Below are 14,132 nucleotides of genomic sequence, written 5' to 3' on the forward strand. Positions count from 1 at the left end.
ACTCACTACTCTGCACTCACTACTCAGCACTCACTACTCAGCACTCACTACTCTGCACTCACTACTCACTACTCCGCACTCACTACTCTGCACTCACCACTCTGCACTCACTACTCACTACTCTGCACTCACTACTCACTACGCACTACTCTGCACTCACTACTCTGCACTCACAACTCACTACTCTGCACTCACTACTCACTACTCTGCACTCACTACTCACTACTCTCCACTCACTACTCACTACTCTGCACTCACTACTCTGCACTCACTACTCTGCACTCAATACTCATTACTCTGCACTCACTACTCACTACTCTGCACTCACTACTCTGAGCTCACTACTCACTACTCTGCACTCACTACTCTGCACTCACTACTCTGCACTCACTACTCAGCACTCACTACTCTGCACTCACTACTCTGCACTCACTACTCTGCACTCACTACTCACTATTCTGCACTCACTACTCACTACTATGCACTCACTACTCACTACTCAATACTCTGCACTCACTACTCACTACTCACTACTCTGCACTCAACACTCACTACTCTGCACTCACTACTCACTACTCTGCACTCACTACTCACTACTCTGCACTCACTACTCACTACTCTGCGCTCACTATTCTGCATTCACTACTCACTACTCTGCACTCACTACTCACTACTCTGCACTCACTACTCACTACTCTGCACTCACTACTCAGCACTCACTACTCAGCACTCCCTACTCTGCACTCACTACTCACTACTCTGCACTCACTACTCTGCACTCACTACTCTGCACTCACTACTCACTACTCTGCACTCACTACTCACTACTATGCACTCACTACTCACTACTCAATACTCTGCACTCACTACTCACTACTCACTACTCTGCACTCAACACTCACTACTCTGCACTCACTACTCACTACTCTGCACTCACTACTCACTACTCTGCACTCACTACTCACTACTCTGCACTCACTATTCTGCATTCACTGCTCACTATTCTGCACTCACTACTCACTACTCTGCACTCACTACTCACTACTCTGCACTCACTACTCACTACTCTGCACTCACTACTCTGCACTCACTACTCACTATTCTGCACTCACTACTCACTACTCTGCACTCACTACTCACTACTTTGCACTCACTACTCACTACTCTGCACTCACTATTCTGCACTCACTACTCAATACTCTGCACTCACTACTCACTACTTTGCACTCACTACTCACTACTCTGCACTCACTACTCTGTACTCACTACTCTGCACTCACTACTCACTACTCACTACTCTGCACTCACTACTCACTACTCTGCACTCACTACTCACTACTCTGCACTCACTACTCTGCACTCACTACTCACTACTCTGCACTCACTACTCACTACTCTGCACTCACTACTCTGCACTCACTACTCACTATTCTGCACTCACTACTCACTACTCTGCACTCACTACTCACTACTCTGCACTCACAACTCACTAATCTGCACTCACTACTCTGCATTCACTACTCACTACTCTGCACTCACTACTCACTACTCGGCACTCACTACTCTGCACTCACTACTCTGCACTCACTACTCTGCACTCAATTCTCTGCACTCACTACTCACTACTCTGCACTCACTACTCACTACTCTGCACTCACTACTCACTACTCTGCACTCACTACTCTGCACTCACTACTCTGCACTCACAACTCACTACTCTGTACTCACTACTCACTACTCACTACTCTGCACTCACTACTCACTACTCTGCACTCACTACTCTGCACTCACTACTCTGCACTCACTACTCTGCACTCACAACTCACTACTCTGTATTCACTACTCACTACTCACTACTCTGCACTCACTACTCACTACTCTGCACTCAACACTCACTATGCTGCACTCAACACTCACTACTCTGCACTCACTACTCTGCACTCACTACTCACTACTCTGCACTCACTACTCACTACTCTGCACTCACTACTCTGCACTCACTACTCACTATTCTGCACTCACTACTCACTACTCTGCACTCACTACTCACTACTCTGCACTCACTACTCACTACTCTGCACTCACTACTCTGCACTCACTACTCACTACTCTGCACTCACTACTCTGCACTCACTACTCACTACTCTGCACTCACTACTCTGCACTCACTACTCAAAACTCACTACTCAAAACTCACTACTCTGAACTCACTACTCATTACTCTGCACTCACTACTCACTACTCTGCACTCACTACTCACTATTCTGCACTCACCACTCACTACTCTGCACTCACTACTCACTACTCTGCACTCACTACTCACTACTCTGCACTCACTACTCACTACTCTGCACTCACTACTCTACACTCACTACTCTGCACTCACTACTCTGCACTCACTACTCTGCACTCACTACTCTGCACTCAACTACTCTGCACTCACTACTCACTACTCTGCACTCACTAATCACTACTCTGCACTCATTACTCTGCACTCAGTACTCTGCACTCATTACTCACTACTCTGCACTCACTACTCACTACTCTGCACTCACTACTCACTACTCTGCACTCACTACTCACTACTCTGCACTCACTACTCACTACTCTGCACTCACTACTCACTACTCACTACTCTGCACTCACTACTCACTACTCACTACTCTGCACTCACCACTCTGCACTCACTACTCTGCACTCACTACTCTGCACTCTGCACTCACTACTCTGCACTCTGCACTCACTACTCTGCACTCTGCACTCACTACTCTGCACTCACTACTCTGCACTCACTACTCACTACTCTGCACTCAATACTCTACACTCACTAATCTGCACTCACTACTCTGCACTCACTACTCACTACTCTGCACTCACTACTCTGCACGCACTACTCTGCACCCACTACTCACTACTCTGCACTCACTACTCTGCACTCACTACTCTGCACTCACTACTCACTACTCTGCACTCACTACTCTGCACTCACTACTCTGCACTCACTACTCTGCACTCACTACTCACTAATCACTACTCTGCACTCACTACTCTGCACTCACTACTCACTACTCTGCACTCACTACACTGCACTCACTACTCACTGCTCTGCAATCACTACTATACACTCACTACTCTGCACTCACTACTCACTACTCTGCACTCACTACTCTGCACTCACTACTCTGCATTCACTACTCACTACTCTGCACTCACTACTCACTACTTTACACTCACTACTCTGCACTCACAACTCACTACTCTGTACTCACTACTCACTACTCACTACTCTGCACTCACTACTCAGTACTCTGCACTTAACACTCACTACTCTGCACTCACTACTCACTACTCGGCACTCACTACTCTGCACTCACTACTCACTACTCTGCACTCACTACTCTGCACTCACTACTCACTACTCTGCACTCACTACTCTGCACTCACTACTCACTATGCTGCACTCACTACTCACTACTCTGCACTCACTACTCACTACTCTGCACTCACTACTCTGCACTCACTACTCACTACTCTGCACTCACTACTCACTACTCTGCACTCACTACTCTGCACTCACTACTCTGCACTCACTACTCTGCACTCAATTCTCTGCACTCACTACTCACTACTCTGCACTCACTACTCACTACTCACTACTCACTACTCACTACTCTGCACTCACTACTCACTACTCACTACTCTGCACTCACTACTCTGCACTCACTACTCTGCACTCACAACTCACTACTCTGTACTCACTACTTACTACTCTGCACTCACTACTCTGCACTCACTACTCAGCACTCACTACTCTGCACTCACTACTCACTACTCTGCACTCACTACTCTGCACTCACTACTCTGCACTCACTACTCTGCACTCACTACTCACTACTCTGCACTCACTACTCACTACTCTGCACTCACTACTCACTACTCACTACTCACTACTCTGCACTCACTACTCTGCACTCACTACTCTGCACTCACAACTCACTACTCTGTACTCACTACTCTGCACTCACTACTCACTACTCACTACTCTGCACTCACTACTCACTACTCTGCACTCACTACTCACTACTCTGCACTCACTACTCTGCACTCACTACTCACTACTCTGCACTCACTACTCACTACTCTGCACTCACTACTCTGCACTCACTACTCACTATTCTGCACTCACTACTCACTACTCTGCACTCACTACTCACTACTCTGCACTCACAACTCACTAATCTGCACTCACTACTCTGCATTCACTACTCACTACTCTGCACTCACTACTCACTACTCTGCACTCACTACTCTGCACTCACTACTCTGCACTCACTACTCTGCACTCAATTCTCTGCACTCACTACTCACTACTCTGCACTCACTACTCACTACTCTGCACTCACTACTCACTACTCTGCACTCACTACTCTGCACTCACTACTCTGCACTCACAACTCACTACTCTGTACTCACTACTCACTACTCACTGCTCTGCACTCACTACTCACCACTCTGCACTCACTACTCTGCACTCACTACTCACTACTCTGCACTCACTACTCACTACTCTGCACTCACTACTCTGCACTCACTACTCACTATTCTGCACTCACTACTCACTACTCTGCACTCACTACTCACTACTCACTACTCTGCACTCACTACTCACTAATCTGCACTCACTACTCTGCATTCACTACTCACTACTCTGCACTCACTACTCACTACTCTGCACTCACTACTCTGCACTCTGCACTCAATTCTCTGCACTCACTACTCACTACTCTGCACTCACTACTCACTACTCTGCACTCACTACTCACTACTCTGCACTCACTACTCTGCACTCACTACTCTCCACTCACTACTCTGCACTCACAACTCACTACTCTGTACTCACTACTCACTACTCACTACTCTGCACCCACTACTCACTACTTTGCACTCACTACTCTGCACTCACTACTCTGCACTCACTACTCTGCACTCACAACTCACTACTCTGTATTCACTACTCACTACTCACTACTCAGCACTCACTACTCACTACTCTGCACTCAACACTCACTACGCTGCACTCAACACTCACTACTCTGCACTCACTACTCTGCACTCACTACTCACTACTCTGCACTCACTACTCACTACTCTGCACTCACTACTCTGCACTCACTACTCACTTTTCTGCACTCACTACTCACTACTCTGCACTCACTACTTACTACTCTGCACTCACTACTCACTACTCTGCACTCACTACTCTGCACTCACTACTCTGCACTCACTACTCTGCACTCACTACTCACTACTCTGCACTCACTACTCGCTACTCTGCACTCATTACTCACAACTCACTACTCTGCACTCACTACTCTGCACTCACTACTCTTCACTCACAACTCACTACTCTGTACTCACTACTCACTACTCTGCACTCACTACTCACTACTCTGCACTTAACACTCACTACTCACTACTCTGCACTCACTACTCTGTACTCACTACTCTGCACTCACTACTCACTACTCACTACTCTGCACTCACTACTCACTACTCTGCACTCACTACTCACTACTCTGCACTCACTACTCTGCACTCACTACTCACTACTCTGCACTCACTACTCACTACTCTGCACTCACTACTCTGCACTCACTACTCACTATTCTGCACTCACTACTCACTACTCTGCACTCACTACTCACTACTCTGCACTCACTACTCACTAATCTGCACTCACTACTCTGCATTCACTACTCACTACTCTGCACTCACTACTCACTACTCTGCACTCACTACTCTGCACTCACTACTCTGCACTCACTACTCTGCACTCAATTCTCTGCACTCACTACTCACTACTCTGCACTCACTACTCACTACTCTGCACTCACTACTCACTACTCTGCACTCACTACTCTGCACTCACTACTCTCCACTCACTACTCTGCGCTCACAACTCACTACTCTGTACTCACTACTCACTACTCTGCACTCACTACTCACTACTCTGCACTCACTACTCTGCACTCACTACTCTGCACTCACTACTCTGCACTCACAACTCACTACTCTGTATTCACTACTCACTACTCACTACTCTGCACTCACTACTCACTACTCTGCACTCAACTACTCTGCACTCACTACTCACTACTCTGCACTCACTACTCACTACTCTGCACTCATTACTCTGCACTCTGCACTCATTACTCACTACTCTGCACTCACTACTCACTACTCTGCACTCACTACTCACTACTCTGCACTCACTACTCACTACTCTGCACTCACTACTCACTACTCTGCACTCACTACTCACTACTCTGCACTCACTACTCACTACTCACTACTCTGCACTCACCACTCTGCACTCACTACTCTGCACTCACTACTCTGCACTCTGCACTCACTACTCTGCACTCTGCACTCACTACTCTGCACTCTGCACTCACTACTCTGCACTCACTACTCTGCACTCACTACTCACTACTCTGCACTCAATACTCTGCACTCACTAATCTGCACTCACTACTCTGCACTCACTACTCACTACTCTGCACTCACTACTCTGCACGCACTACTCTGCACCCACTACTCACTACTCTGCACTCACTACTCTGCACTCACTACTCTGCACTCACTACTCACTACTCTGCACTCACTACTCTGCACTCACTACTCTGCACTCACTACTCACTACTCACTACTCTGCACTCACTACTCTGCCCTCACTACTCACTACTCTGCACTCACTACACTGCACTCACTACTCACTGCTCTGCAATCACTACAATACACTCACTACTCTGCACTCACTACTCACTACTCTGCACTCACTACTCTGCACTCACTACTCTGCATTCACTACTCACTACTCTGCACTCACTACTCACTACTTTACACTCACTACTCTGCACTCACAACTCACTACTCTGTACTCACTACTCACTACTCACTACTCACTACTCTGCACTCACTACTCAGTACTCTGCACTTAACACTCACTACTCTGCACTCACTACTCACTACTCGGCACTCACTACTCTGCACTCACTACTCACTACTCTGCACTCACTACTCTGCACTCACTACTCACTACTCTGCACTCACTACTCTGCACTCACTACTCACTATGCTGCACTCACTACTCACTACTCTGCACTCACTACTCACTACTCTGCACTCACTACTCTGCACTCACTACTCACTACTCTGCACTCACTACTCACTACTCTGCACTCACTACTCTGCACTCACTACTCTGCACTCACTACTCTGCACTCAATTCTCTGCACTCACTACTCACTACTCTGCACTCACTACTCACTACTCACTACTCACTACTCACTACTCTGCACTCACTACTCACTACTCACTACTCTGCACTCACTACTCTGCACTCACTACTCTGCACTCACAACTCACTACTCTGTACTCACTACTTACTACTCTGCACTCACTACTCTGCACTCACTACTCAGCACTCACTACTCTGCACTCACTACTCACTACTCTGCACTCACTACTCTGCACTCACTACTCTGCACTCACTACTCTGCACTCACTACTCACTACTCTGCACTCACTACTCACTACTCTGCACTCACTACTCACTACTCACTACTCACTACTCACTACTCACTACTCTGCACTCACTACTCTGCACTCACTACTCTGCACTCACAACTCACTACTCTGTACTCACTACTCACTACTCACTACTCTGCACTCACTACTCACTACTCTGCACTTAACACTCACTACTCTGCACTCACTACTCACTACTCTGCACTCACTACTCTGTACTCACTACTCTGCACTCACTACTCACTACTCACTGCTCTGCACTCACTACTCACCACTCTGCACTCACTACTCTGCACTCACTACTCACTATTCTGCACTCACTACTCACTACTCTGCACTCACTACTCTGCACTCACTACTCACTATTCTGCACTCACTACTCACTACTCTGCACTCACTACTCACTACTCTGCACTCACTACTCACTAATCTGCACTCACTACTCTGCATTCACTACTCACTACTCTGCACTCACTACTCACTACTCTGCACTCACTACTCTGCATTCACTACTCACTACTCTGCACTCACTACTCACTACTCTGCACTCACTACTCTGCACTCACTACTCTGCACTCACTACTCTGCACTCAATTCTCTGCACTCACTACTCACTACTCTGCACTCACTACTCACTACTCTGCACTCACTACTCTGCACTCACTACTCTGCACTCACTACTCTCCACTCACTACTCTGCACTCACAACTCACTACTCTGTACTCACTACTCTGCACTCACTACTCACTACTCTGCACTCACTACTCTGCACTCACTACTCTGCACTCACTACTCTGCACTCACAACTCACTACTCTGTATTCACTACTCACTACTCACTACTCTGCACTCACTACTCACTACTCTGCACTCAACACTCACTACGCTGCACTCAACACTCACTACTCTGCACTCACTACTCTGCACTCACTACTCACTACTCTGCACTCACTACTCACTACTCTGCACTCACTACTCTGCACTCACTACTCACTATTCTGCACTCACTACTCACTACTCTGCACTCACTACTCACTACTCTGCACTCACTACTCACTACTCTGCACTCACTACTCTGCACTCACTACTCACTACTCTGCACTCACTACTCTGCACTCACTACTCACTACTCTGCACTCACTACTCTGCACTCACTACTCAAAACTCACTACTCAAAACTCACTACTCTGAACTCACTACTCATTACTCTGCACTCACTACTCACTACTCTGCACTCACTACTCACTATTCTGCACTCACCACTCACTACTCTGCACTCACTACTCTGCAATCACTACTCTCCACTCACTACTCTGCACTCACTACTCACTACTCAGCACTCACTACTCTGCACTCACTACTCTGCACTCACTACTCACTACTCTGCAATCACTACTCTCCACTCACTACTCTGCACTCACTACTCACTACTCTGCTCTCACTACTCTGCACGCACCACTCTGCACTCACTACTCACTACTCCACACTCACTACTCTGCACTCACCACTCTGCACTCACTACTCACTACTCTGCACTCACTACTCACTACCCACTACTCTGCACTCACTACTCTGCACTCACAAATCACTACTCCGCACTCACTACTCACTACTCTGCACTCACTACTCACTACTCTCCACTCACTACTCACTACTCTGCACTCACTACTCTGCACTCACTACTCTGCACTCAATACTCATTACTCTGCACTCACTACTCACTACTCTGCACTCACTACTCTGAGCTCACTACTCACTACTCTGCACTCACTACTCTGCACTCACTACTCTGCACTCACTACTCAGCACTCACTACTCAGCACTCACTACTCTGCACTCACTATTCACTACTCTGCACTCACTACTCTGCACTCACCACTCTGCACTCACTACTCACTACTCTGCACTCACTACTCACTACGCACTACTCTGCACTCACTACTCTGCACTCACAACTCACTACTCTGCACTCACTACTCACTACTCTGCACTCACTACTCACTACTCTCCACTCACTACTCACTACTCTGCACTCACTACTCTGCACTCACTACTCTGCACTCAATACTCATTACTCTGCACTCACTACTCACTACTCTGCACTCACTACTCTGAGCTCACTACTCACTACTCTGCACTCACTACTCTGCACTCACTACTCTGCACTCACTACTCAGCACTCACTACTCTGCACTCACTACTCTGCACTCACTACTCTGCACTCACTACTCACTATTCTGCACTCACTACTCACTACTATGCACTCACTACTCACTACTCAATACTCTGCACTCACTACTCACTACTCACTACTCTGCACTCAACACTCACTACTCTGCACTCACTACTCACTACTCTGCACTCACTACTCACTACTCAGCACTCACTACTCACTACTCTGCGCTCACTATTCTGCATTCACTACTCACTACTCTGCACTCACTACTCACTACTCTGCACTCACTACTCACTACTCTGCACTCACTACTCAGCACTCACTACTCAGCACTCCCTACTCTGCACTCACTACTCACTACTCTGCACTCACTACTCTGCACTCACTACTCTGCACTCACTACTCACTACTCTGCACTCACTACTCACTACTATGCACTCACTACTCACTACTCAATACTCTGCACTCACTACTCACTACTCACTACTCTGCACTCAACACTCACTACTCTGCACTCACTACTCACTACTCTGCACTCACTACTCACTACTCTGCACTCACTACTCACTACTCTGCACTCACTATTCTGCATTCACTGCTCACTATTCTGCACTCACTACTCACTACTCTGCACTCACTACTCACTACTCTGCACTCACTACTCACTACTCTGCACTCACTACTCTGCACTCACTACTCACTATTCTGCACTCACTACTCACTACTCTGCACTCACTACTCACTACTTTGCACTCACTACTCACTACTCTGCACTCACTATTCTGCACTCACTACTCAATACTCTGCACTCACTACTCACTACTTTGCACTCACTACTCACTACTCTGCACTCACTATTCTGCATTCACTACTCACTACTATGCACTCACTACTCACTACTCAATACTCTGCACTCACTACTCACTACTCACTACTCTGCACTCACTACTCTGCACTCACTACTCTGCACTCAATACTCATTACTCTGCACTCACTACTCACTACTCTGCACTCACTACTCTGAGCTCATTACTCACTACTCTGCACTCACTACTCTGCACTCACTACTCTGCACTCACTACTCAGCACTCACTACTCAGCACTCACTACTCTGCACTCACTACTCACTACTCCGCACTCACTACTCTGCACTCACCACTCTGCACTCACTACTCACTACTCTGCACTCACTACTCACTACGCACTACTCTGCACTCACTACTCTGCACTCACAACTCACTACTCTGCACTCACTACTCACTACTCTGCACTCACTACTCACTACTCTCCACTCACTACTCTGCACTCACTACTCTGCACTCAATACTCATTACTCTGCACTCACTACTCACTACTCTGCACTCACTACTCTGAGCTCACTACTCACTACTCTGCACTCACTACTCTGCACTCACTACTCTGCACTCACTACTCAGCACTCACTACTCTGCACTCACTACTCTGCACTCACTACTCTGCACTCACTACTCAGCACTCACTACTCAGCACTCACTACTCTGCACTCACTATTCACTACTCTGCACTCACTACTCTGCACTCACCACTCTGCACTCACTACTCACTACTCTGCACTCACTACTCACTACGCACTACTCTGCACTCACTACTCTGCACTCACAACTCACTACTCTGCACTCACTACTCACTACTCTGCAATCACTACTCACTACTCTCCACTCACTACTCACTACTCTGCACTCACTACTCTGCACTCACTACTCTGCACTCAATACTCATTACTCTGCACTCACTACTCACTACTCTGCACTCACTACTCTGAGCTCACTACTCACTACTCTGCACTCACTACTCTGCACTCATTACTCTGCACTCACTACTCTGCACTCACTACTCTGCACTCAATTCTCTGCACTCACTACTCACTACTCTGCACTCACTACTCACTACTCACTACTCACTACTCTGCACTCACTACTCACTACTCACTACTCTGCACTCACTACTCTGCACTCACTACTCTGCACTCACAACTCACTACTCTGTACTCACTACTTACTACTCTGCACTCACTACTCTGCACTCACTACTCAGCACTCACTACTCTGCACTCACTACTCACTACTCTGCACTCACTACTCTGCACTCACTACTCTGCACTCACTACTCTGCACTCACTACTCACTACTCTGCACTCACTACTCACTACTCTGCACTCACTACTCACTACTCACTACTCACTACTCTGCACTCACTACTCTGCACTCACTACTCTGCACTCACAACTCACTACTCTGTACTCACTACTCACTACTCACTACTCTGCACTCACTACTCACTACTCTGCACTTAACACTCACTACTCTGCACTCACTACTCACTACTCTGCACTCACTACTCTGTACTCACTACTCTGCACTCACTACTCACTACTCACTGCTCTGCACTCACTACTCACCACTCTGCACTCACTACTCTGCACTCACTACTCACTACTCTGCACTCACTACTCACTACTCTGCACTCACTACTCTGCACTCACTACTCACTATTCTGCACTCACTACTCACTACTCTGCACTCACTACTCACTACTCTGCACTCACTACTCACTAATCTGCACTCACTACTCTGCATTCACTACTCACTACTCTGCACTCACTACTCACTACTCTGCACTCACTACTCTGCACTCACTACTCTGCACTCAATTCTCTGCACTCACTACTCACTACTCTGCACTCACTACTCACTACTCTGCACTCACTACTCACTACTCTGCACTCACTACTCTGCACTCACTACTCTCCACTCACTACTCTGCACTCACAACTCACTACTCTGTACTCACTACTCACTACTCACTACTCTGCACCCACTACTCACTACTTTGCACTCACTACTCTGCACTCACTACTCTGCACTCACTACTCTGCACTCACAACTCACTACTCTGTATTCACTACTCACTACTCACTACTCAGCACTCACTACTCACTACTCTGCACTCAACACTCACTACGCTGCACTCAACACTCACTACTCTGCACTCACTACTCTGCACTCACTACTCACTACTCTGCACTCACTACTCACTACTCTGCACTCACTACTCTGCACTCACTACTCACTTTTCTGCACTCACTACTCACTACTCTGCACTCACTACTTACTACTCTGCACTCACTACTCACTACTCTGCACTCACTACTCTGCACTCACTACTCTGCACTCACTACTCTGCACTCACTACTCACTACTCTGCACTCACTACTCTGCACTCACTACTCACTATTCTGCACTCACTACTCACTACTCTGCACTCACTACTCACTACTCTGCACTCACAACTCACTAATCTGCACTCACTACTCTGCATTCACTACTCACTACTCTGCACTCACTACTCACTACTCGGCACTCACTACTCTGCACTCACTACTCTGCACTCACTACTCTGCACTCAATTCTCTGCACTCACTACTCACTACTCTGCACTCACTACTCACTACTCTGCACTCACTACTCACTACTCTGCACTCACTACTCTGCACTCACTACTCTGCACTCACAACTCACTACTCTGTACTCACTACTCACTACTCACTACTCTGCACTCACTACTCACTACTCTGCACTCACTACTCTGCACTCACTACTCTGCACTCACTACTCTGCACTCACAACTCACTACTCTGTATTCACTACTCACTACTCACTACTCTGCACTCACTACTCACTACTCTGCACTCAACACTCACTATGCTGCACTCAACACTCACTACTCTGCACTCACTACTCTGCACTCACTACTCACTACTCTGCACTCACTACTCACTACTCTGCACTCACTACTCTGCACTCACTACTCACTATTCTGCACTCACTACTCACTACTCTGCACTCACTACTCACTACTCTGCACTCACTACTCACTACTCTGCACTCACTACTCTGCACTCACTACTCACTACTCTGCACTCACTACTCTGCACTCACTACTCACTACTCTGCACTCACTACTCTGCACTCACTACTCAAAACTCACTACTCAAAACTCACTACTCTGAACTCACTACTCATTACTCTGCACTCACTACTCACTACTCTGCACTCACTACTCACTATTCTGCACTCACCACTCACTACTCTGCACTCACTACTCACTACTCTGCACTCACTACTCACTACTCTGCACTCACTACTCACTACTCTGCACTCACTACTCTACACTCACTACTCTGCACTCACTACTCTGCACTCACTACTCTGCACTCACTACTCTGCACTCAACTACTCTGCACTCACTACTCACTACTCTGCACTCACTAATCACTACTCTGCACTCATTACTCTGCACTCAGTACTCTGCACTCATTACTCACTACT

The sequence above is a fragment of the Lissotriton helveticus genome, chromosome 3_2 (genome assembly GCF_964261635.1).
Source record: "Lissotriton helveticus chromosome 3_2, aLisHel1.1, whole genome shotgun sequence".
Classification (NCBI taxonomy): Eukaryota; Metazoa; Chordata; class Amphibia; order Caudata; family Salamandridae; genus Lissotriton; species Lissotriton helveticus.